This window comes from Bidens hawaiensis, unplaced genomic scaffold (genome assembly GCF_021521415.1).
Source record: "Bidens hawaiensis isolate Kalapana, Puna unplaced genomic scaffold, B.hawaiensis_p1.1 tig00038605_1, whole genome shotgun sequence".
NCBI lineage: Eukaryota > Viridiplantae > Streptophyta > Magnoliopsida > Asterales > Asteraceae > Bidens > Bidens hawaiensis.
The window spans coordinates 53,251-80,233 of record NW_027496781.1 but is presented as its reverse complement, the minus strand read 5'-3'; positions in this window follow the sequence as shown (position 1 = coordinate 80,233).

The window sequence follows — 26,983 nt, the reverse complement described above, 5'->3', positions numbered from 1 at the left end:
TCATGAAGTGCTACTATTAGCCCAAATTTTGCCCGATATACGATAGGATGGGGAATGTTGTTGGTTGTAAGGACTCATCTGGTGCAATGATGGATTACATACCACATCCAGAAGAGATATTCTTTGATTTCATATGTGTCGTCCATAGCATGAATCCAAGTACACCGCTTAGGGATTTTATGGATGAGTTTCGGTCAGGCTTAAAATGTCGAATACAACTTAGTGAGCCGATGATAGAGTTGGAGGATGTTGGTTTGCAGAATCAGACAGAGGAGTGTATTCCCTCTTGGGAGGACGAGTTTAGAGATGAATTTGGTGAAGAGTTAGTGGGTTTTACCGATATGGATGAGAGAGATTTTAACCCCGAAAGAGATATTAAAGAGCTTGAAGTTTTGTTATTCGGGGAGCCAGTTGAGAAGCTAATTGTCAAAGAGGAATCACAAGAGATATCCGAAGAATTGAAGAATAAAGAACTGTATCTCATTGTGAAGAATCATCCGCGTGTGCGTGGTAAAGCGGGCAGGTTTCTAGAAATACTCGTTCGTGGATCGCCACGTAAATCAAGAGACTTAAGAAGGATATCTGGGGTCAGGAATCAAAGTGTGCCAAATTTGTCACATCCTCAGAATTTCAATAATTGGTGGATCAAGCTTAATGCTTATTATTGGGCCCACATGAATATGAAAACTAGTTTTTTCCCAACTAGTTGTAAAAGGAGAGTGTTGAGGAGCACTGATGGGAAGAGGATAAAGGAGAACCCTCCTAATTGAGGTTTCGGGAACGAGTCCGGCTGAAGACTCTTTTATAAACTTAGCGCTTCACGGGAAGCAACCCGGTTGTTCCAGGGTTGCTTATGAGATGTTTCATGAGCTATGGTTTTAAACAAGTGTGGGGATGCCACTTGCTTCAGGATTGGTGTTTTTGGTCGTGAGAGATGACGTTATTTGAAGATAGTTTGCTGAAAGCGTTCGAATTGGAGGGCACGGAACATGACTCACGAGGCATATCGTTGATTTACCAGGGGAGTTTGTTCCAATTCATTAAATCATTTTTATATTTTGCATAATCTTAATTGTAATTTCGTTTTTCTCACATTGAGGACAATGTGAAATTTAAGTGTGGGGATGGGAAATTGATGTTTTTTTTGGCAAAAATAAAAAAATACAAAAAAAAAAATTTAAAAAGTTTAAAAAAAAATGTCCCAAAAATTTAAGGAATATTTTTTGCACTATAATGGAAGATGATAGTATAATCGGGAATTGATTTTTCCAACTACTAATAATAAGAGATAAATAAGAAGAAAGCGTACTAAGCTTGGGATATGTCGGTAGGCCCAACTAGTCTTGAAAGGTTTCCCAATGCATATTCATAATAAACCTAATTAATCATAGATTTTGTGGGTTTTCATCCTAACGGGGGACAGTGAAGCTGAAATTCGATAAGGCATAGAGAGTATTACCATAAGATGATTATCCTAAGCTGGTGAGAATTGAATGCACTTTAAAATTAGCACGCCACTCCATTTTATGAAAATAAATAAAGAGTGGTGGTGCCCGCAAATGTCCAATTTTTATACGAGCTTAGAAATTAGTTATATATTTAGCGTAAAAGATGCCTAAGTGAAAAAATAAATAAATAAATAAATGTATTCCAAGAATTGGTCCAAAAAGAAAATGAAAAAGAGAAAAGTTATGTAATGAAAAAATGCCAAAGAAGCATTCTCAAAAATAGAAACAGAGGCCAAAGTGCACATACTAGACGAGACTGAGAGTTTACGTGTTACCAAGGAGATGGCGACTCTGAGGATACACTATTGGGACTTGAAAGTTTTTAGTCAATAAATATTTTCTTAGGGCATATATAGGACAAAGTCCAATAATATAATATTTAGGACATGCTCGTACGACCTCACTTGACCTATCATCCATAATTCCATCTAAGTGTATTTTCTTTACCATTAAGGGGTTCTTATCATACGGTAATATGTTGAACCAGTTTGCTTCAACTCAATTTTTAATTGTCTTTACTATGCTTGAGATGGGGTAGGTGAATCTTAACTCCAAAGGTGTGAGACCCATAGGTTTTTGATATCACATGAACTTAAAATGCTAAATGTGCTTGGGGGCTTGATAGGCTGGTGGCTGGGTTTAAGTGGACAACAGAAGCCTTAACACTTAGAAGAATTAACCAGTTAAGGTTCTGAAGACCTTGCTCGAAGTAGTAAAACCATGCTCGATCGTCTAAGCTTGCTCGAAGTCCATACTTAGCCATTTTCTGAGGAGGTTGAGAAGATTCTAATCTTTCTTATCATAAATCCGACCCAACAGTCTCCCCCTAGATTGGAACAAGCTCAGATGCACCAAAACATACCTACATAGAGTTACACATGTATCATACATCATGAATATATCATTCAAAATCATGCATTTCATTACATAATTAGGAATTTTGCCTCTTGGGCATTACACTTCAAAGTCTTTACATCTAATACAAAATAAACAAAAATTACAAAGATAAACAGAAACAAAAATAATCATCGTTAAGCTCTTTTTTGTTATCTCCTCCTCCTCCTCCTCCCTGTGTCAGATTCTTCCTTCCATTTCTTGACAAGTGTTGCTCTTTGTTTGATCATATCCAGTTCTACAGCATCTGAGGAGTCATATGGAAATCTGACATCAATTAAGTCTTGTAAGTCTTGAGGATGCATGAATTTGAGATCTTCATCATGTCTTATCACTGCAATTGGTATGCCAGGCTCATTTCTCAATGAAATTGAATCATTATGCTGATTGTAAGTTATGTATGTGATTCTTCCATTTTGTTGCACCAATGAGTTTGGTTCCTGCATCACTTCTCTCATAGCTAAGCACTCTTTCAAAGTCTTCCTTTTATGATGTGAGCTGCTTGCTTGAGACATTCGTTTCTTGGTATCAAAGAGGGAGAGCTCTGAGATGTGCACTTCACTAATCCTCTTGTTTCTTTTCTCCCTCCTTGCCTGGCTTCGTATTTCTCTTCTCTTTTGTTGCAAGAATGGGAACCCCTTTCTGCTTGTTCTTTTATAAATCTCGAGAGATCATTTCTTTACTGACCAGATGGCTGACTTCTGATTTGATTATCATACAGTGTCAGTTCAGCCATTTTGGTTAATTGTTCTTTGGTAAATTTCCTCAAGTCATCTCTGAATATGATGAGAGTTTCCTCTTTATCTTCTGTTATAACTCTCAATGTCTTTGACCTTTTATCAAAGAAGAGATGTGTGGGCAGATTCAAATTTCTCAGTTGCTCATGGCTCACACTCTCAGATCTTAATGGTGTATGGCTGGTGCTTCCTTGTTGAGTTTTCTTTACCTTTTCCAGCCCTTCTTCCTCATACCATCTCTTCAAGGTTTCAGCAGATTGATTTATCAGTCTAACCATACCGACACCCTTTTTGTGTAAAGCAGCCATCATTTCTGCTCTGACCAACTCATCCATTTTCCTTCTATCTTCTTGCAACTTTCTTTCTGTCTCCATATACATTCTTTGCTCCCTTTTGTATATCTCCAGTAATTGAGCATGGGGCATTCTATCAAATTCCTCTTCAGTCATACCTTTGTTCATTACAAGATCCTTTAAGGTTTGAACTCTCTGAGGGTCTTGAAACCAATCTTTTGCCTCAGCCTCTCTCTTTTCATTCTAAATTCTTTCCTTTTCTTTCTTCTCATTCTACTTTTTCTCTCTTTCAATATTTGCAGATGTCTGTTTCTCACATGAGAGTCTTTCACATTTTGAACTTTCTTCTTCAACTCCTCCAGAGTGAGTTTGATTAATGAATCGTATTCAAAACCGTGAATTTGAAGGAATTGAACATCTTTATGTTTCTTTTTCATGGATTCATATTCCTTGTCCTCATTTGTCTTTCTTCTTTTGTTTACTTTCTCAACCATGTTTGCCATGTCGTCTACCAGAGCCTTTTTGTACAATTTATCAATGGAGTCAAAGGATTGTTAATTTAAAAATGCAGGCATATACCCAGCCTTTATTAGAAATTCTCTTCGTATATCCCTTTGTCTCCAAACTTCTGCTTCTTTGGCCATTTGTTCTTTTGTCAGTCTTTGAAGGTGCTTAATGTCATAATCCAAACTGATCAGATAATCTCTGTCTTCATTCTTCATTTCATCATTCTCTGATCCCTCATCATCTTCTTTCACATCTTCCAAATCAATTGTTTCTTCAAGATCATGGAGAGCCTCAATCATTGGTTCTTCACTTCTCTCAGATTGAACTCTCCTTATTTCTTCCAGTTTTTCCAATCGTAATTTGTACACCATTTTCTTTACGGATTTTTGTGTTTTAGATTTGGGTGTCTCAGTTTCAGCTATAGCCTTTCGCTTTAAAGATGATTGAGATTGAGTGGGAGTATTGAATTGATTTACTTCAACCTCTGGATCTTCAATTATGATTTCCTTGTCAACTGACTCAGAGGACTTAGATCCTTTTTCTTCAGTTTATGATAGTGATTGAACAGGTGAGATAGGTGGTGTTTCTATTTCTTGTTCTTTATCAACTACTTCTTCAATGACAGGTTCATCTATATGAGTCTCTTCATATTTTTCAATTACTTCTTGAATATTGGGTTCATTGGCTTCAACAGGCTCTTCAACTATTGCTTTTCTTTCTTTACTCATGTCAATGAAGTATTGTTATGCCTTTCTAGCTGCTGTTACTATCTCCGGATAATGCCCTTCTGGGTTATTCAGAATGTGTGTAAGATCATTCATTATAACCAATTTTACCATTGTACTTGCAAAGACTTCAATGGTTTCATCTTCTTCATTCATGACCGGTCCCAATCCATGTCCTTGTTCCTTTTAAGGATTGGCAGGTTCAGATTTAGATTGTACTGGTTCATTTCTTATTGGCTCTTCATGTTCAGTTGTCATAGGTTCTTCAGTTACTGTGTGCTCTTGTTCATCAATATTCATATTTTCTTTGAGAGCTTCAATTGTAGCCTTAATGGCCTCATCTGCCTCTTTCCTCATCCTCTCATCCTCCTTTTCTTTCTCCTTCAAGTTTATTAGTTCTTCAAGCACTTCTTGAGGGATTTCCTACTCCTCTTCTCTCTCCAAAGCCTCCAAATCTTCATTCATTAAATTTATTGCAGTCTTGACAGATTCAGCTTCTGCAACATCTGGATCAGTTACATTTTCTTTATGCAGTATATCATCTGATTGAACTTTATGTTGGGGCAGGGGATGTAAATCATCATCAGTAAGTGCAATCCCCTTTCCCTTTTCTTTTCTCTTTAACATTTCTTCTTCAGTTTCCTCTTCTTTCTTATCTTCCTCTTCATCATCCGAATCTCCACCATCATATGCTTGATTTATCATGTTTAAAGCATTTGATGGTCCAATTTCCACAACTTCCTCATCCGAGATTTCATATAAATCTCCAATCACCTTTAGACTTTCTGCACCTTCAGGTTTATCCCCCAGTTTTGGTGCATCTGAGGTCTTCTCAACCTTAGACTGCCCCTCTAGGGTTCGACTCCTCAATAAAGATTCATTTAAAGTAGCCTCCAATGCCGAGTTCCTTGTAGCTAATATGACATTTTGTTCCCTCAACTGGATGTTCTCAAACTCAAGTCTGGCATTTTCACAAACAACATCATAAAGATTAGGGCTTGATGGTGGAGTTTCTTGAGTTGGCTTTGAGGCGGGTTCAGAGAATGGTTCAGACTCAGCAGTTTCAGGAGATGGAACTCTATATGGTTCAGAAGATGGGATTGATTGAGATGGTGGGGAAATGTCAATAACAGGTTGATGTTGGATTTGGGAAGATGGTGGTGTTTGAATGGGTTGGGATGGTTGAGGTGGTGAGGAATGAAATGGACCTTGTAGTGGAGATTTAGGTGGTGTAAGGACAGGAATGTCATCAGTTGGTTCATTATCAGATAAGGCCGGTTCAAATGTGGCTGGTGAGGAAGGAATATCGTCATGTTCATCCTCTATCTCAATAGAATCCGTGTCATCATGGTAAACTGTAGGTGGTGGTGAGTCTGGTGGAGTTATTTTGTTGACTGATTCTGCAACATTTGTTACAACTTGTGCTACAAAAACATCATCATCCATTGGCTCTGCAGTTTGATTGACTACACCCTCACTCTGTGCATCTGTCTCCTCATGCTCTTCTATTTCTGCAGTATCTGTCTCATGTGTAACGTCTTCAATTAAAGGCACATGTCCTTCAACAACCTCTTGCGCATCATCATAATCACCAACAACCATATCATGTCCACCCTCCGGACCATTGTTCCCATCATCACTTTGATCATTATCATCTGCACCATCATCTTCTTCAGTATCACTGTTCCCTGGAGTTCTAGGCACATTAATAGCTCCTAGTGCTGGTACAAGCAACCATGGGAGTACATCCCATGCATCATTATCAACAAATTTGCTTTGATCATCTTTCATTCTTTTGCAGATGTTTGGATTCTGCAACTTCGACACTTCACCAGTTCGCTGAAGATCAGGCAAAACTCTGTCTATCAAGATCTGTAGAAACCTCGGATACATGAGGAATCTTTGACCCTTCGCTTTCTCTGCATTGGACACCAACCCTTGAAAGATAAGTCGTGAAATGTTAAAGGGTTGCTGATAGAGTATCGCCACTGTGAGAGTTCCAAGCTCTCTACTCAATAAAGTCCAAGTCCCTCTCCGAGGAGATAAGGACCGGATCACGTGATGAATCAGAACCTGTAGATTAAAGGAAAACTTCCCATTAGAAACTGTCCCTCCTTAACTCCTCCCTGATAGCCCATAGTCTCTTGAAAGACTCTTAGTAATCTTGGGATGAGTAGGACGGCTGAGCCTCAAAATTGTCATCAAGGTCCAGTGCAGCTCTGATTGAGACTTCTGTTATCTCAATGTCATGATTTAGAACCGACGCCTCAATTCTTTCCCCATTGACGTCATTGACATATGTTACAGACCCCCAAAAATCCGAAATATGATTTCTGTATATTGTGGGGTTGTTAGTTAAAGCCACCCTCAGATTGGAGTTACTCAAAAAATTTATCATTGGCTCCAACTCTCGGTTGTCATCGTCTATCTCCAATTGAGCACACATATTATGCCGCTTTTTGAATTTGAAAGCCATCAGTTCTGCAAAAACAAGAAGAGTTGTCAGTACACAAAGTTGCAGAACTAATATTTGAGAATAGATAGATGAGTAATTGTAATGCCGTCTTCAATTAACCTGTTCCGTAGTAATATGCGTACGTGCAAGAACATGTAAACAGTTAGTCAATAGTTCAATTAGAAAACCTAATTCCGAAATCAGTCTGACAATTATCGAATAACGATGTCTTACCGAAGTCGAAATAGAGCTAATGGCTGTAATCGAAGTAAAATCAAGCAAGTATTAGAGCAATCGAGCAAGAGGAAGATAGAACGAGCAAAGGGGTTTTGCGTTTAGGTTTAATAGAGAGAGTAATGAGTGAAAAAGTTACTAAGTCCCCCTTTTATACCTAACGATTGGGTGGTACAGTACCTCCTTTTGTCGTCTAGCCCACGACAGTTGTCATTTAATTTCAAATTTAATGTACCTCCCTTGCTCGAGCATACAGCCAAAGTAAAAGCTGGCTCCCCCCTGTACACGAGTACGTGGCACAAAAACCTTGCTCGATGTACTTGGAATATTCTTTCCTTGAATACTAGTATACTCGAGACAGAGTGCTCGACTAGACTTGTACCCAATTGCCTTAGCCAAATGTTTAATGATCATTAGATTACTTGATTGAGTAATGAGTCATACTCGAGGTGTAGTGTGCTCGAATGTACTTATCAAGATGTATTCAATAAAAATCCCTGAGATACACCAGTAATCTAACCTTACTCGACTATGCATCATGCTCGAGATACTTAGAAATGTATCATGTCAATACCCTATGCTCGAGAAGCATTCTTAAATGTTAGAGCCTTTGCTCGACTTACTTAGATTGCTAATGCTCATTGCACTCGTTGTACCTTTATGCTCGAAAGCCTTAGCATATTAAATCATTCCTATGCCTGTACTTGAACTTATAACCTAAGTGTCTAGCTCACCAGTTTGCTCGAACGTCTTAACAAAATAATCCAGTTGCTTAAGCTCGAACTCTCATGCCAACACCTTCTGAACACTTCTATGCATGAGACACTTAAATGTTTCCTATCATGCAAACATGCAAACGTGCTCGAAACACAATGATTTTCATGTCATAGCAGATGCTCGAAAATAAGATGCATGCTCGGAACACTTAACAACAAATTTTCAGGTCATGCTCGAAACAGATAGTCAGGTTATGCTCGAAACAGATAGTCAGGGTATGCTCGAAACAGATAGTCAATTCATGCTCGAAACAAATAGTCAGGGTATGCTCGAAACAGATAGTCAATTCATGCTCGAAACAGATAGTTAATTCACACGGTATGATCGAAGCTTTGATATATAAGCAAGCACAGTCTCTATGCTTGAAACACTTAACTGAAATTTCAATTCAGTTTAAGAATTACAACTGTTATTCCATTAATCCAAGACATGATCCATCATGTCTTGTGCCCAAAATTTCAACTTTTCACTAAGAATCATCATTGTAGAACAGTAAGTTAAATTGAGCAATTAGTTTAAGGTGAAATAAGAGATCAAAATCCAGTTCAAATGGAAATTCATTTTATGTCATTTGGAAAGATCTCAACATGGGATCAGATTATCTAATTACTGTCACACCATTTCTTTTCCAGCCTTATTATGACTTAAGTCAGGTTGACACTAGGTGGAAGCACTTAACATGATTCTTATAACTTTCGTGATATGCTTAAGATTCAATTAAGAGCTTGAGTTGGAATGGTTACACTTTGGACTTCAAGTTGTTCCTAATCTCTTCTCAAAGCTTATTTAGCTTTCCCCAATCACCCCAATTTGACTTCAACCCCCTGATGCCTTGATTAAAATATTTATTTATTTGAGCAGTCATATTTATATATATATATATATATAGATATCCGACTTCAAGGTTGAACGTTGGACTTACAAGCCATCCAGACTTACATACCTTACATTCAGAGTGTTTAGGATTTATTTGAATGCCCTTGGTGCCCCTTAAAGTCAAGATATTTTATTTATACTTAATAATATTTTTGAAGCAGTATATATATATATACATATATATTTAACGATCATATTTTATTTTATAAAATTTTGATTTTGATAGACCAAAACAACAACAGGCTCGTGTATGATCAGGTAATCACCTTTCTGCCTATCATTCGGAGAGATGTGTAAGGAAACACACCTTGATCTTTGGATGAATCACCACATAAAACTTAGCGCAATTTTAGATTTGTATCACATCAGTCACTACACTCATGGAAAGATACCACAGGAATTGTCAATTTGCTGAACAAAAATCTTTTAAGCTTTCAATCCATGGGTTAGGATGTTAGACAATATACTATCATTTCCCAATTTAGATTGGATTCAATTTCCACAGAAAAACAGTTTCTAGCCTTTTTGGAGCTGGGAACTTGGATAATATTATCATGTCTCATATTAAATATCACTGAAAACAGTGTTGCTTAGTTAAAAACTTTTACCATGTTAAAAACCATTTCCTTTTGAAATTTCAATTGAAGAAAAATGATTTTAAAAACAGTGTTGTCAATTAAGAGTTTTTAACAAGCACACATTTTCATAGTATCAAAATACATTCATTCAGATAGCATAGAACCGACAAATCAACACATAAGTCTGTCGAGCATGCTCAGAAATTCATCGAGCATGCTCGAAAGTCTACCGAGCAACAGAAGTAAATCACTTCAATGCTTGTGCTCGAAAGACTTATCTGTGTGCTCGAGCAGTATACTTGTGCTTGAAATACCTTAGTTTTCCACAACACATGTCTATGCTCGACCACAAGTAACATCATTTGTGCTCGAGTTACTTAGAAACTTCAAGTAAGGTTTGTTTGTGCTCTAAGAGCATTAAACACCTTGCCACACACAGAAGTATACTCGAAATACTTAACAAGTTTTCAAGACATCCCATGCTTAAGCAGCTGAGCTATGACATCTGTGCTCGAATGACTTAGAATAGTCTTATAGGAGCCTTTGCTTGTGCTCGAAGAGCAACAAGCATAATCTCAAGCACAGATTCATGCTCGATGTACTTAGAATCACAGAAATACCTCATGCAAGCACATATCAAAGTACTACAAGCTGCAATTAGCAATGTTAATAGAATTTTCACACAAGGACAGTCACATACATGATTCATGCAATTAGAATAATCATTCAAGCATAGCAATTTATCATGCAACATTCAAAGTGAGTGACATAGATAATCAGTAAGCACCTCACTTAAGCACACATCCTAAATCAGACTTCATCAGCATTAATCATTCCTAAGCATTTTAACTGAAAATGAAACCTTGTTTTATCTAAGGGTTTGGTGAACAAATCAGCCAAATTATCAGATGTGTCTACCCTTTTCATTTCTATTAAACCTTTTTTCCTGACAGTCCCTAATGAAATGATGTCTAATTTCAATGCGCTTAGTCTTAGAATGTTGGACTGGATTCTTAACAATAAACATAGCAACAGTATTATCAATTAAAATAGGTGTGAGTAAGAAATTCAGACCATAGTCCAGCAGTTGATTTTGAATCCACAGAACCTATGCACAGCAAGCAGAGGCAGCAATATACTCAGCTTCAGCAGTAGAGATTGACACCGTGGTTTGCTTCTTGCATTGCCAGGACACCAACCTGTTCCCTAGAAACTGGCATCCTCCAGAAGTTGATTTTCTATTCATGTTGCAACCATCATAGTCACTGTCTGTGTAGGCCATCAAGTCAAAGGAAGGGTTCTTTGGATACCAAATCCCCAAATCTGGTTTTCCCTTTAGATATCTGAAGATCCTCTGTAGGTTCCTAGCCGAATCAACACAGGATTATCTCGTAACACGAGGGTGCGGAATCCCCTACGTATACGATACGAGTGTTTAAATGAGAGACACGTAAATAAACACGTAACACGTAGGACAAAGGTTACTTTGTTATTAGATGTGAATGAGAATCACACCGAAACCCTGCTGCGGCTTACAAGACGAACACTCCAAAAAAAACCTTACAACTAACGGCGCAAGTTAGGTTTAAATAATACGACAACTTCGCCTAACACCCTAGGCGAAGTTGTCCCTAACTTCGCCAGAACAGAAGTTCCCCAAAACTAGATAACCAAACTAACTAGTTCATAAAGACAAAACAAACATCGTAATGATTACAGACACAATAAACTCGAGACAAATGAACTACTGGCACAATGCACCAACAGACTCCCCCTTGGCAGTAGCTTCATTTCTCTTACATCTTCGTCTCGTCTTGTAATCCAAAAAGCCGTACCTTCCATCTTCAAGCATGTACACCTTGTCTCACACAAACTGAGACCACCCTTTGATATTTCTTCGCTTCATCTTTCCAAGCAGGAATATAAAAAATCTTCTTTTCGTTTAGTACCTGCAAATCAGCTTGAGACAAATTAACCAAGTGCATAGGATCATACACCCTTAAGATCTCCTGTTCATCTTGATCTTCCATCACGGCTTCAGCAGTCTGGCAATCAACATACCACCATTTAAGATCTTTCAACACATCTTGAGGCATAGTCTTCATTGGAACCTCTTTCATACATCGAATCGGTTTGTACTTCATCACCATCCAGGGCTTGCCATCATCCCGCATTCCTCGTTCTATATCTTCAATCAACTTCCCCTTTTGAGGCTTCAACAACTCAAACGTTTTCTCCTTAACAACTTCACTCCACACTATTTTACCAACCCAACTAGCAAAATTGTCCCCACTCCTATTAATCAACCTTAAACGAGCCAAGTCCTTCACCTCACACTCAGGTAACGTATTGAACGATCTCAACTTCTTAGCAAATACTGAATCCCATCATATCTTTTCACCACAAACACTTTTAGCTGATCATCATACAACCAACAGATAATACCTTTTTTCGATTCAGCATACCCTTTAATATTATAACTCTTCTTGAACATCGTAGGTACCACTGGCTTCTTTGTTTTGATAAACCAATGAGCATATTCTTCTTTCCACCGTGGCTGTTCCTTCCACTCAGAATCACCTGAAACATTATCATTTTGACCCACACGTTCTTGATCAGTACTTAGAATATCATGTTCAACACTATCGAGGTATCTCACCTTCCTCTAAGCCACTGTCAATCTCAATCTGTTCACCAAGCTTTTCAATCTCACTAAGTGGCAACACATCTTCATCCATATCATCCTCATCATTCACCACAACAGTCTCACCACTTGCACTGCCAGATGGATCAGTAGCCTCATCATCCACCACAACCGTCTCACCACTTGCACTGCCAGATGGACCAGTAGACTCCCCCTGAGATGTGGAAGCTCCAAGAGTTTGTTTAGTTCTTGGCAGCTCACCACCTGCTTCTTTCAAAGCATTGTGATCATCATCTCTGTCCTCTCTCCTCTTAGTTCTCAACTCATCCCCTTTGCAACTGGTCTCCCACTGAGATGCTAAAAACTGTTTAAGCGTATCAAAAAGTTTACCATGTTCAATAAGAAAAGAAGACTGAATTTGGTTCTCAGCCACTAGCCGTTGAATAGCTTGTGTCTGAATGAGATTAATTCTTGACTGCTCAGCCACTACACGTTCTAGAGCCGCTATCCGCTCTGAATCTGACAATGAAGCATCAAAGGCAAATGACATGTGAGAAATGTATTGAGCATGTGGCGGAGGGATACCCAAAGTCACCGTAGTTTCTGATGATGGTGAACTAGCAACCGGAGGAGGAATTGAAACAGTGGACCTAGCGGTCGCCATCACCGTAGATTCAACAAACAATGACACAACCTCAGACGGAGCAATAGTACGTTGTGGTAGAGACACAATCGCTGGCATAGACATTACAAGCGTATATGGTACGCAAGATGGTGCTGACAAAGCCACCGTTGGAACACTAGATGTCACTGTTAATGGATCAGATGAAGAGGGAGGCACTATAGTCATACCAGATAACTGTGGAGGGGCAAATTGAACAACACTCAAGCTTTCACCAGCTCTAGCCGTTTTTGATCTACGGACCAAGGCATACAACTTCTGTTCATAATCCGACTCACTATCATCCGAATCTTTCCTCCATTTTCCTTGAATCCTCTCTTGTGTAACCAGAACTCTCTGAGCTTCAGCAGCCTCATCATTGGAAGAATCATAAAAAGTTTCCTCTGAATCCTCTCTTGAGGGTCGAGATTGACCAAATGAACCGACGATCAAAGAAGATGGTACCCCAGACACTGCGATTGAAGAAACCCGAACTTCAGAGGAAGTACCAAAAATACCTTGCACTCCCAAAGCAACATCAAGATCTATCCCCTCTGCAGCATATATAACAGGATCTATAACTGGATCATCCAGTAAGGGAGCTTCTTGAACAGGATCAACAGGAACTGGAGCAACATGAACCACGGGAGGTGGTTGTGGGATATCAGCTTGTGCCGGTGCAGGATCAGCAAATTCATCCTCTGGTGGAGCAACGTAGTCAGGATTCACAAGATACCCAAATAAAGCGGTGTGTCTCGGACGACGATCAGGATTACTCCGTGCGCTCGATGATCGACATTGAGCAAAAATTCTCTTGTTTACACATTCCACAAAAGAGATAGGACGACGTTGTGGCAGATTAGGAGCAACATGATTAAGAATCATCTGTAAAAATCCCGGATACATTAAGAAACGCTCCCTATCCGCTGCCCACCGCTGACGATCGATTTCGTAGAACACCATTTGACTGAAGCTAAATGGTTTATTATATGTCAGCGCGGTCATGGCAGATTGCATTGTCGCACCCATACCATCGGTTCCTGCTTTGCGGCTGGACATGCAAACAATCAACACATGCATCAAGAAACGCCATTGATCCAATAGAAACCCCTTTCTGCGTTGTGAGTCTTCCAACGGACCGGAGTATCCCATACAAAGAAATGCCCCATTCTTAAAAGAGGCTGAATACTCAGTGGGGTCCTGAGTAGTTTCATCTCCAAACTGTAGAGCCTCTTGTATCTGATTTGCAGAAAACTGTAATACCTGACGATTGACGGTAGCACGCATCACTGGAGGTTCCACTCGACAATCATATTCCACTGTGTTCCAAAAGTCTTCTATATTTGGTAAAGAGATCGGAAGAGTCGTAGTGATAGCATGAAAAATCCTTGATCGGAGGAGAAACATGATAATATCCGAGTAATCATCTACCCCACGAGCATCTGGGTCCAATGTCACATACATGTTGTGACCCGGAAAGAATTTTCTCTTATCCCCATCTCCTTCATCACCACCTGTACCACCCGCACCTGCTACAGCTGCCATACCTGCAAGGCAAACGAGTTAAGTTAGATAAATGTTTAGTCAGGTTGGAACTTCGCTTAGCATGGAGATAGCGAAGTTGGTTTCGGTGAAGTTGTGACCAACAGATGTCAAGCAGCGAAGTTGTAGTAACTTCGCCAAAGAAGAACTTCACTGCAAATACAGTGCCCTAATCAAGATCCATTTCAGTTGTAATTACGGACAATCAGAGATTGACAACAGGTATAGGGATGTCCGATTGAGGTCTCGGAGATCCAGACACCACCAATACATTCAAAAATGAAGAGTATGATTGACGTAAAGAGTAACTCAAGAGACCCGATTAAAAACTTACATTATGTAACAGATTAACCAACAAAACAAGTAAATTATGAATCGATAGACGTCACTGCACCTTATTAGCAGACAAAAAGCAGATTATGTGAGAGTTGATCCAGAGAGAAGTTCGCCGAGGGTTTAGAGTGTTTGTTTGACCAAAAATGGACCATTGCTACCTTTTATACTTTCTGAAAAACCCAATGGCCAGGTTAGAATAACTTCGCCAGTTTGACAACATCGCCTCCCAAGCGAAGATAATTTAAAACAATTTTGAAAGAAGGAAAAGACCAAGAACGAGTAACCCTAGATTCTATGTTATTCACATAAGACAAACGTATAAAATAATATAAAATAAACATAAGAAAAATAACATTGACGGGATCAAATTTCAGTCTGTAGAGAACCAATAATGTTTAAGAAAAGATCCGAACATGGAATCATACTGATTAAGAGGCTGTCACAAGGATCCATGTTCAACATTATTATGACATAGAGAAACAGGTTGAAAGCAGGTACAAAATTTAGCATGATTCTCTTTGCTTCAGTGATACGGATTAGGTTCAATTAGGCTCAAAATTTAGATGGACATCACATAAAGAACTGTGATGCCTCCTATCTATTCTCAAGGCGTATTTGGCTTTCCCCAGATCACCCCTAGTTGACTTCGACCTGTAGTGTCTGATTTAAACAATGTACATTCGAGTCAGCTTCACAATCCTTACATCTTGCACAAGACTCAGTTGGTGCCTCATCCATGTTGTTTTAGACTTTGAGAATTTCAAAGGCAAATAAGACATAATAATCTTTTTTTTTTAACATCAACTTTGAAGCTTCATGAGAAGCTATAGACTAAAAAAGTATATCATTTCCTTTAAAAAACAATAATTTTATATTCAGACGCCCCGATCACTCCTAAGTCTTTGGGTAAATGGCTATCCCAAAAATCCAGTGGATTAACAGGACCAAACACATACAAATATGTGTCCCTCCGACTGAGTGTAACCGACATAATTTTCAGCGAATGAATAAAAACTCATCACAACCGCCCCAGTGGCTTTCAGTTATTAGGTTAATGGCTATCCTTTGAATCTACACGTAGATACAAGGACCAAACATATTCAAGAACATGTCCTTCAAACTTGAGCGACCGACATAATTCTCAGCGATAGTGAATTTTTTTTTTTTTTTTTTAGGACAAAAGGAAAAACATAGTCACTTGGGATTGATCATCCCATTAAGCTCAATAAGGTTTTGAAAACGGGACCGGTCAAAAGCTTTTGTAAAAAGATCGGCAAAATTATCCAGTGAATCAACCTTTTCAAACAAGATTAGTTTCTTCACAGCACAATCCCGTATGAAATGATGACGAATGTCAATTTGTTTTGTTTTACTATGTTTTACGGGATTGTTAGTTACTGAGATAGCAGCAGTGTTATCAATGCAAATAGGAGTTTGAGTGAAATTCAGACCATAATCTCGCATTTGTTGTTGTATCCATAAAACCTGGGAGCAGCAATTTGATGCTGCCATGTATTCTGCTTCACAGGTGGATATGGCCACTGAAGTCTGCTTCTTGCATTGCCACTACACCAATCTTCCTCCTAGAAATTGACATCCACCAGTTGTTGACTTCCTGTTTTGGTTGCATCCACCATAGTCTGAGTCTGTGTATGCTATCAGATCCAGTTCTCCTCCTTTTGGATACCAGAGACCCAATTTAAGCTTCCCTTTAAGATACCGCAAAATTCTCTTCACTCCCTTCATGTGTGACTCCTTTGGGTTTGCCTGAAAACGAGCATAAAGACAAACTGCAAACATAATGTCAGGTCTGGAAGTAGTTAAATACATCAAAGAACCTATAATAGCTTGATACTGAGTGGGATCCACATCTTCATCACTGTCGGAGTCAGCACCTAGTTTGTGGTTGACACAAATCGGAGTGTCAAACGGGGTGCTTTCTTCCGTCTTAAAACGTTTAAACATGTCGTGAACATATTTAGTTTGATGAATGAACATGCCATCCTTCTTCTGATCTACCTGTAAGCCCAAAAAGAAAGTTAGTTCACCCATGGCGCTCATCTCAAACCTTTTCTTCATGACCGCTTCAAACTCCTGACACATAGAAATCTTTGAGGCTCCGAAGATGATATCGTCCACATAGACCTGAACGAGAAGAAATTTTTTCCCACTCCACTTTACAAACAACGTACTGTCGATCTTTTCTCTCACAAACCCATTTCCCAGCAAATAATCAGATAAAGTTACGTACCAAGCTCGTGGAGCCTGATGTAGGCCATATAATGCTTTACTAAGCTTGTACACATGATCTGGAAAGTCTGGATCAGAAAATTCCGGAGGTTGCTCGACATACACCACTTCATCGACCTTGCCGTTTAGGAAAGCACTTTTAACATCCAGCTGAAACACTTTCAAATCTTTGTGTGCAGCAAAGGTCAAGAAAAGTCGAATTGCTTCTAGTCTTGCCACAGGAGCAAACACCTCATTGTAGTCGATCCCTTCTTGTTGATTAAATCCTTTGACTACTAATCTTGCCTTGTTCCGGACGATTACCCCTTTCTCATCTCTCTTGCATTTAAATACCCACTTCATACCGATTGCATTCACATCTCGTGGCTTTTCAACCAAACGCCATACTTCCATTTGTTAAACTGAGCCAATTCTTCCTACATGGCTTCTACCCACGAGCTATCCTTTAATGCCATCTGACAGTTCTTTGGTTCAATCTGACTGATAAAGCAAGCATACAAGCATTCATTCATAATACCAGTGTCTTTAATGCTTGCATACACACATGTGTTTTCTTCCAAGCTCCTTCTTGTTCGCACTCCATCGGAAGGACTACCGATCATATTCTCCAGGGGATGATTCTTCTGGATTCTGGTGGTTTGGACAGGACCAACCGCTAAGTCTTCTCCAAGATTTGGAGAGATTTCATCTGAATTGTGTTGAGTGTGAAATGGATTGATAAAGCCATCACCACTTGAAACAGCATGAGGTTCAACATTGCTTGACACGTGAGATTGTTTTTCATTAAACTGGGGACGATACAGAATTGGATCATTTTCATCAAGTAGCATCTGAGTTGCCATCCTTTCTTCTGTATCTGCAAAATCAAAAGAAGGTAAATTAAAGGATTTGAATAATTTATCATAATCGAAAGCCTCTGCTGGTCCCATGCTAGGCTTTGGTGATTTGTAAATTGTAATGTCAGTGTTACAGACCACCTCAACCTTATTGTTCGATAGATTAAAGACTCTTATGTTGGGTGACCTAACTACGTAGCCAACAGGAATACCTTCGTCAACTTTCTCACCAAATTTTGAGTTAGTCTTTAAGATCGAACATGGGGACCCAAAAGGTTGAAGACCTTTCAGATTTGGCTTTCGACCATGAATTAATTCGTAACAAGTTTTATGTAATCTTTTAATAGTTAAAACACTTCCCCCTTTGTATATATGTGTGTGTGTGTGTGTGTGTGTATATATATGGGATGGTTCAGGCGAGAAATCAAGTTAATGCGAGAAGTGCGAGAAGTAAACCCGGACCATTGATTTAGTTTGATCAATGCTTATTACTCAAAATAGCATTCTTGTAAATTTGATATCCCCATTTAAATTGATTTTAATACCATAATGGTATTTCAGTAACCTCTTTTATTGCTTCATTTAAAACAAATCTGTAGCTCACAATTAAATCTCAATTATAGCCTAAAATTACTCTTAATATCACATTCATGCCAAAACTCCCTTCCACAACTCATCCGATCACAATTCACAAATCTTCATTTGTATTTTAAAGAACTATAATTTATAGGTTTATTGGATTTTAATAATTCTTATTGACTGGTATTGGCCGATAATAATTCCTATTTATTTTATCATCACCGGCGGTCCCAAATTTAAAAAAGTTGGCCCCCAATGGTCCCCGTTAAAAATGACTTAACGCCGTTATACTTTTTTCCGAATTTCAAACTAATATTTTAGGGTTTTTGATCGGAAGGAGGATACGAGTCTATTGATGTAAAACTTTGTTTGAAACAGTGCTCCAGAACGACGAAACAATGCTTCAATTCGAGTGTTAGAACTTACAATTAACAAAAATCAAGTCGTCTGGATCACCGTTTCGAGCTAAGTTTTACATCAATCGACTTGTAACCTCCTTCCGATTAAAATCCCTAAAATATTAGTTTGAAATTCGGAAAAAAGTATAACGGCGTTAAGTCATTTTTAACGGCGGAACATTGGGGGCCAACTTTTTTAAATTTTGAACCGCCAGTGGTGATAAAATGAATAGGGATTATTATCGGCCAATATCAGTCAACAGGGATTATTAAAATCCAATAAACCTAATTTATATGGTTAATTTATTATATTTAAACAATAAAGACTAGTTTTGTGTATGACTAAAATTTATATGGTTAATTTCTTTAATTTAGTATTAGTGTATCCAAGTTTGCAGGTCTTATTAATTTCTTTTTTCCTTTCAGTAAATGTTGTATGCCCCTTTGATTTACGTTATTTTGATTATATTATTTAGTGTAACTTTATGTTAATGTATTCAATAAAATATGATATAGTATGATTTGTTTTTTATTTTAATTCCCATGCATACATAAGGTGAGGTTATTTGTGTATATGAACCTATTATCTATTAACTAATATATATATATAAAATGTAAGTTTGGTGCCGCTACGAATTATGTTGGACCAAGTGGCGGTCCAGTATTGGGTCACGGTGGGTTTTTTTTTTTGCTATTTATTTTTTGTTATTTAGTTTCGTAACTAACGTAATTGAAACCGATTGAATTCGTGTCGGCTCACCGTCACAGCACCCAAGACCGGCAACACTCAGGTTTTACCGACTCACTACTGTAACGCCCGGATTTTACCGACTTTTTTATTTAGTTCCATTGCCGTAACGAAAGTAACCTCCGATCAAATTCGTCTCGACTCGCCGCCGCAACCTCGGAACCGACAATTCTCAGGTTTATTGACCCTTTTGTTTTAGTTCCGGTACCGTTAAGAATATAACGAGACTGACCAAATTCGCATCGACTCATCGCCGCAACCCCGGGACCGAAAATGCCTAAGTTTTATCGATTCATTGTCTGGGACCGACATCGTTCGGATTTACCAACTTTTTTGTTTTAGATTCAGCACCATAATAAACATGACTGAACCAACCGAATTCGTGTTGACTCACCGCCGCGACGCCTGGAACCGACAACACTCGGGTTTTATGAACGCTCGGGATTTACCAACTCATTGCCGCCATGCTTGGGAATGACAATGCTCGGTTTTACCTACGTCTGGGTTTTACCGACCAAAAAGCGTCGTTTTAAATTTAATTTTTATATGCTAATTGGACGCGTTTATTTTCCGAGTTTTAATGCTTGGATTTTACCAATGTTGCCAATATTGTACCGTAAAGAACTCAACCGAGGTTGTCCAAATTCGCGTTGACTCACAATTGTAACGCCCGAGACCTACAATGCTCGGTTTTTACCAACGGTCTGAGTTTAGCAGATCGAATTAATGTCATTTTGATATTTTATTTGTTCATATGCTTTTTATATATGAATTTGACAAATTTACTTAGTTTTTAACGCCCGAGTTTTGCCAACGTTATTTATACCGTAACAAATTACTGACTGAATTCGCGTCAACTCTCTATCGTAACTCTCGGTGTTTACCCTCCAAGGTTTTACCAATGTTCAGGTTTCAACGCTCGAGTTTTAATAACCGAATAAATGTTGTTTAAATATTTTAATTTTTTACATGTTAGTTTTTGGGTTTAATTATGGTACCAACCGAACCCAAATTAGTGTACCGTTGCAACACGACGGGTACATGAACGTATCCGACATGCTCGGCGCAACACGCCGGGTAGTTCACTAGTTTAACTTAAACTGTATAAGGGATATTCTACCATTCAGTATAGGAATTCAAGATATTTGTGCATGTAAACCTACATTGGTATAATTGTGTGTGAAACTTATTTGTTACATTGGAAGTTGTGATTATTGTGAAGGACATATATTAGTTTAAGGATTGTGTAGGTATTATTATTTGTGGTATACTATGCAACTGTGTAGGGATTGTTATTGGTGGCGTAGATAGTAAATATGAAACTGTGTAGGGATTGCTATTGTTGTTGCAGGTTTTTAAATATGAAACTGTATAGAGATTATTATTGGTGGTGTAGGCAGTAGATATCAATGGTGTAGGGATTTTCATTGGTGGTGTAGGTAGTAAATATGAAACTGTGTAGGGATTGTTGTTAGTGGTGTAGGTAGTAAATATGAAACTATGTATTGAACTTATTTGTGATGTATGATGTTATGTTTGTGTATGAAACTTATATTATTACGTAGGATGCTAGTTCATTGTGGAGGACAAATATTGGTTTAAGTGATGAAGGATGTCATGTTTAAGTATATGAAGAATGCCATGCTTGTTGTGTATATATATTTGTTGTGTATGTATAAATTATTTCTTCATGTGTTTTTGAATTTTGTTTATGCATCAGCAATACTATGTTGTGTGGTGAGTTTTTGTGTTTTGAATAATAAAAGCATATTAAATGAGAAAAGTGTGTACGACAATGTCTTATATTGTCTTAAATAGTAAAACAACCTATGACAAAAATTAGTTGTGTAGGTATATAACTTGATTGACCGATACTAAATTAGAATGCAATGTTGAATCTATATCGCATGATCTAGTAACAAAATAAATGTATTAGATTTCGTGATAATATTTGATGGATTTGTGGGATGGGGAGACAATAATGAATTTTTAAATATAAATAAAAGAAATTAAAAAAAAAATGATGTGCAGAATCAAACAGAAAAGAATTCTAACGCCTTTTAAACTAAATTAACACGTAATTAAAATTAAGAAAAGAATAAAATGAAACTTCCAAACACTTAATACTTACCAAATTACCAAATTATAATAGTTTAAATCCTTACCAATACGCCCTTGTAGGATTTAAATTAAATGGAAAACCAACAGAAAACTTTTGATTATTTGGAATTACTTCTCGCATTTTTCGCACTAAGATGATTTCTTGTATGAACTTAATCCTATATATATCAAATCCTATATATATCAAGTTAACAGTTTATGACTCTAAACACTTTTTTATATAAAAATATATAAAGTTTATTTTGTATTTTTATCGCAAACGTTAGTTAGTGCATTTTTGCGGATCAACTTCTGGTTTTATTGCCTCAATGTGTCTCGCAAATGACGTAATTTTGTTTTGTATTTATAATTTAAATTTGTTTTATCTCTTTTTTTTATGTGACCCAATCCGACTCGACTTAAAGATACCGAAAAATTCAAAACTTAGTAATAAATAACCTACGTCAAAATTTCTGACCCCAGTAAGAAAAATTCCTGGGTCCACAACCTAATATAACTACATAAAAGCATCACCGTGTTTATGTAAATTCAATGGTAGACGTCACGAAGACCAAGTAATTTGAAGTCAAATGGTAGTTGTTTAGTAAATTTATAAAACCATGTGTAGTGGATGAAACCTCTTTATGGGCGTTATGTGACATGTGACGCCACATCAGCATAGGCGGTTTTTTTTTTTTTTAAGGGGTGTAGTGGATGGAGCCCCTTCCAATCATTACCTCATCATTAATTTTTTTTCTTTTTTATTTAGAATAATACAAATAACATTTTATTAAATAAAACAAATTAGAAAAACTACATTAAAATTAAAACAAATACATTTAAAAAACATCCCTATTAGTAGAAATAAATATTACTCTTCGAGCTTATATTTTTTAATAATATTTTTTCCTTTTATTTTCGCTAGCCTCTGGGCATGTCCGGTAAGGTGGTCAATTGGTTCATGCAAAAAAGCGAGATCTTTGTCCATATACTTGTCGTTTAGTACATCGGCAAACACCTTATTGGAGTCAGAATTTTGTTGCATCACCTAGAAATGTTGACTCCTAAGGTCGTGTAAATCAGCGAGTTGGCAGTTCATTTCGGTGAATTCTTCTCTAACTTCCAAACTTGAAGTAGCCGCCGCCGACCCCGCCCCTTTCCCCTTTCCAAGACTTCTTCTATCGGCCGGTCGAGGCAACTCCACACACTCCTGCTCGTTATCCTCGGCATCCGACTGCGGCGTTTCAGGATCAACCAAGGAGAAGGTTTTGGACCTTTTTGTTCGTTTCCTACTTCCGGACCCAACCGCAGGGGGGGGGGGGGGTGTACAGCGTTCCACTTAGAGTGATAACAAAGAATATTCCAACAATTCATTATATATATATATATATAAAGTTCCCTCGATTACTTTGGTACTCAGTCAATGCCGCCGAAATAATTTCAGCATCACCGGCACCACTACCTCACGATTTATAAAGTTGAAAGAGCATGCATTTACTATTTATATCGGACCATTTTCCTGATTTAGAATCGGGCGTTCGGTAGTCGTCCCCTTTGCCCATTTCCTTGAGAAAAAGTTCCCAAACTTTGTCCCAAAAAATTCCTAATGTTTGATAGTTGGCTACAAAAAAAAAAAAAAAAAAAATAGAAAACGTATTAGTAACCTTTAATATTTTGAACATAAATTACAAAAATATTAAACAACACTTACAACACTTGGGATCTTCCGAGACCGAGCTCAACGCCCGTGAAAGGGTCAAATACTCCTCGGGGGTCCATAGTTGAGTTGTTTTTTAACACGAGACTCGGTCGCGTCTTTCTTTTTGTGTGATCGTCCTCGTCCGGCTTTGCTCGAAGTGGCTTTGTTTGAACCGGGTTTTTTTTAGATTTGCTCGAACCGGGTTACGTCTCTGGCACATATTGAAGCACCGGATCGAGTTGCGTCTCCTGCACCGTCTCCTCTAGTGTTGATGGGAAGTTCGGTGGGAAGCTCGGATGAGTCGGTGGGTTAAAATCAACAGGTGGTAGGTTGGCGGGAATCCCTAAATATTGCATGTATGATAACATGCTAGGGTCGAAATTCATACCGGCCGGGAAGGTGGGGGTTGGTTGACTCGCTTGCTTGATGTTCGATTGAGTCGGTTGTGTGGTGTTCGAGCGTTGGTTGGTTGTAAATTAACTAAAATCGTACATGGTGTGATGGAATGGATTCATGGTGGGTAGAGAGTGGAAGGCTTTTTTGTTTTGATTTGTAAGGCCCCTGTCTCGGCAACCATACTCAGTTGCGGAGCCACATAGTAACGACCGGGTTCGGCCGAACCCGGTAAATTTTCGGTTTTGTATGTAATCTATAGATACATATTTACTAGCGAACTCATATTTTTTCTTCAAGCGAACCCAATATCATTTTAAAAAAATATTCGAACCCATAAAAAAAGCCCAAAGTTATTAATAAAATGGGTTAATAAGCCCAACCCAATTAAAAATATAATACCTAAATAGATATTAAAAAAAAGAAGAAGAAGAAGCTAAAACACGGACGATTCAGTTTCTTGCGTACAGTATCACCCGGAAGGCCGGAATCGGAATTCGGCTGGCTGGCTCCTGCCTCCTTCTTCTACCTTCGTCAATCGGAATTCGGAAATCACCCGCTGACCGCTGGTTTCCGTTCCGGTTGGCGGTTGCGTAGTTCTGCAGCGTCCTCTTAATCTCTTTTGGTGTTAGGTGTGTTTTTTTCTATTATTATGTTTTGGTCTTGAATAGATTTAAGCCTTATAGTAACATATCCATATTATTATTATTATTATTTTATATATTATTACATTGTATTCTTATAACATAATACAATATTCATATTATATTATTATATGAGGTCATATTTATTTGTATAATTCTATTTCTGTAAGTCCCGTGGAGGATCTTTCAATATGATATTAACTACTCTTAATGTTGGTGCGGAAATCCAACACAAGATGATACAAGAATAAGTATAAAGAACACAAAAGATTGCTTCAAAACACACGTTATGATTAACGTCGGGTGCTTAAGCACAATGCTTACAATACTCGTCTAATGTATCTATGATACTAGACGACCAAAATCACACACATCAACAACCTAAACCGTATACAAGATATCTATAAATAGGGTAGCCAACATACCAGCCCAACAAAAGCCCAAAGCCCACCGAGAACCATAAGATTCTCGGTTTACATAATACACCTAACCTAAGCCCAAAAAATACAAGCATAAACCACAAAATATAGCCCAACATTCTCCCACTTGGTTTACTGCTTGATCAAAACTGCTTATGCTGTAGACGATCAACGTACATCTATATCTTCATTTAGGCCTTTCGGCGTATATACTGTGGCTTCTAAGTAAACACTTGGAGGTTCAGTATCTTATTTAGGGCCTTTATTTAAAACCTGGCTAGTAATCCAGCACAGGTCATGCTACTATCCGTATGAAATAGACAAACATGAAGTTCGTCATCACGAATAGCAGCAAATATTAGGCTTGATTGACATAGAAAAGTCAAACACGATGTATCTTTGGTAGAACCAACAAATCCTCGATCATGGTTTGACCGAGAATTCTTCACAGCATCTTTGAGCCGAAGATCTATTTGATTGATCAGAAGAATCTGGTCAGTCCACACCGAAAACTTGAGAACACTATTCATTGTCATCTCCATATTACCAATTACTATTGAAGACCAAACCTGTAGCTGTAACATGATAACTAACACAACATTCAGTAACTTCATGAAGAGAAAAACGAACAAGCTTACCTAACTCATGAACCGATTGTATCTAATATTCCAATTAATCATCACAGTAAATCTTTCATCCATACTGATAAACACTCAAGTAAGATTTACTGTACCTTGCAAAGATTTCACTCAAAAATTTTGAGGGAACAAGAAAAGACCTGATGGCGGCGAGTAGATGAGAGAGAACTTGATGGATATGATGTGGGAAGATTTTAGAAGTTATTGGAAGATACACAAATCAGGAGTATAATCGAAGGTAATGAGTGCCTTTAAAACTCCCAAGACGCCTCCATTTGAGCAGTAAACACATATGAGCCGAGAACAGATAGACCTAGAACATGTGTAGAACCGAGAACATGTATAACCAAGAACAGTTATTTTGAACTAACCGAGAACGGTTATTCTTAGACACAAAATATATCTCAGTGCATTTTAAAAAAAATAACCCAATTCATGTGAAAACGATTTCTTAAAACATTTGTTTCGACACGAGTAAACATGAGGTAAAAAAACAAAATTAAAAAAAAGGAAGATTAAAATAAAACTTAAACTAAAACAAAATTTACATATCCAGTCTTAGAAAATCAACATATATTGGGATCAAATTTCAGCTATTTAAAAACGAACCACCTTTTTATGAAAAGATCCGAACATGAAATCATATTGATTAAGGTACTTTCACAATGATTCATTTTCAACATTATTGTGACATAGTGAAAAGGTTGATAGCAGGTAATTTTTCATGATTTTCATTGCGTGAGTGATATGCTTAGATTCAATTAGGCATAAAGCTTATATGGATATCATGTATGGACCTATGATGCCCCTTATCTCTTCTCAAAGCGTATTTGACTTTCCCCAGATCACCCCAATTTGACTCCAACCCCCTAGCGCTTGATCAAAAGATTTTCTCTATACGAAAATAATTTTAAGCTTTAAGGTTGAACGTTGGACTTACATGCCATCCGGACTTACAAGCCTTACATTCAGGATGTTTAGGATTTATTTGAATGCCCCACCCCTGTAGTTCCCTGGGACCCCTTTAAGCTTTTAGAAAACAATTTTATGAATTTTTTTTAACACAAATGAAATATAATCTTTTTGACGATCAAGACACTAACGGGCTCGTGTATGATTGGGTAATTGCTTTTCTGCCTATCATTCGGAGAGATGTATCTAGGGATATACAATATCTTCAAAATGACTCTCCACAATAAGTTTAGCAGATTTAGTTTATATTACTTCGAACTTTTAATTATCATGGAAAGATATCATACACATCAATGACTAATCAAAAGCCTTTTTAGCCTAATAACTTCACACGATAGGCACTCAGAATCACTCTATCTATCATTTCTCAAAGTTTGGATCAATTTTCATTTGAAAATACTTTAAGCTTCTGAAAAGCTTTTAGCTGAATAATAATATCACTTCCCAGATGATACCCCGAAGACGATTTAAACTCAATCACCCCAGCTGCCTTCAGTTTTCAGGCGAATGACTATCCTATGTGTCTACAGGTAGACGATA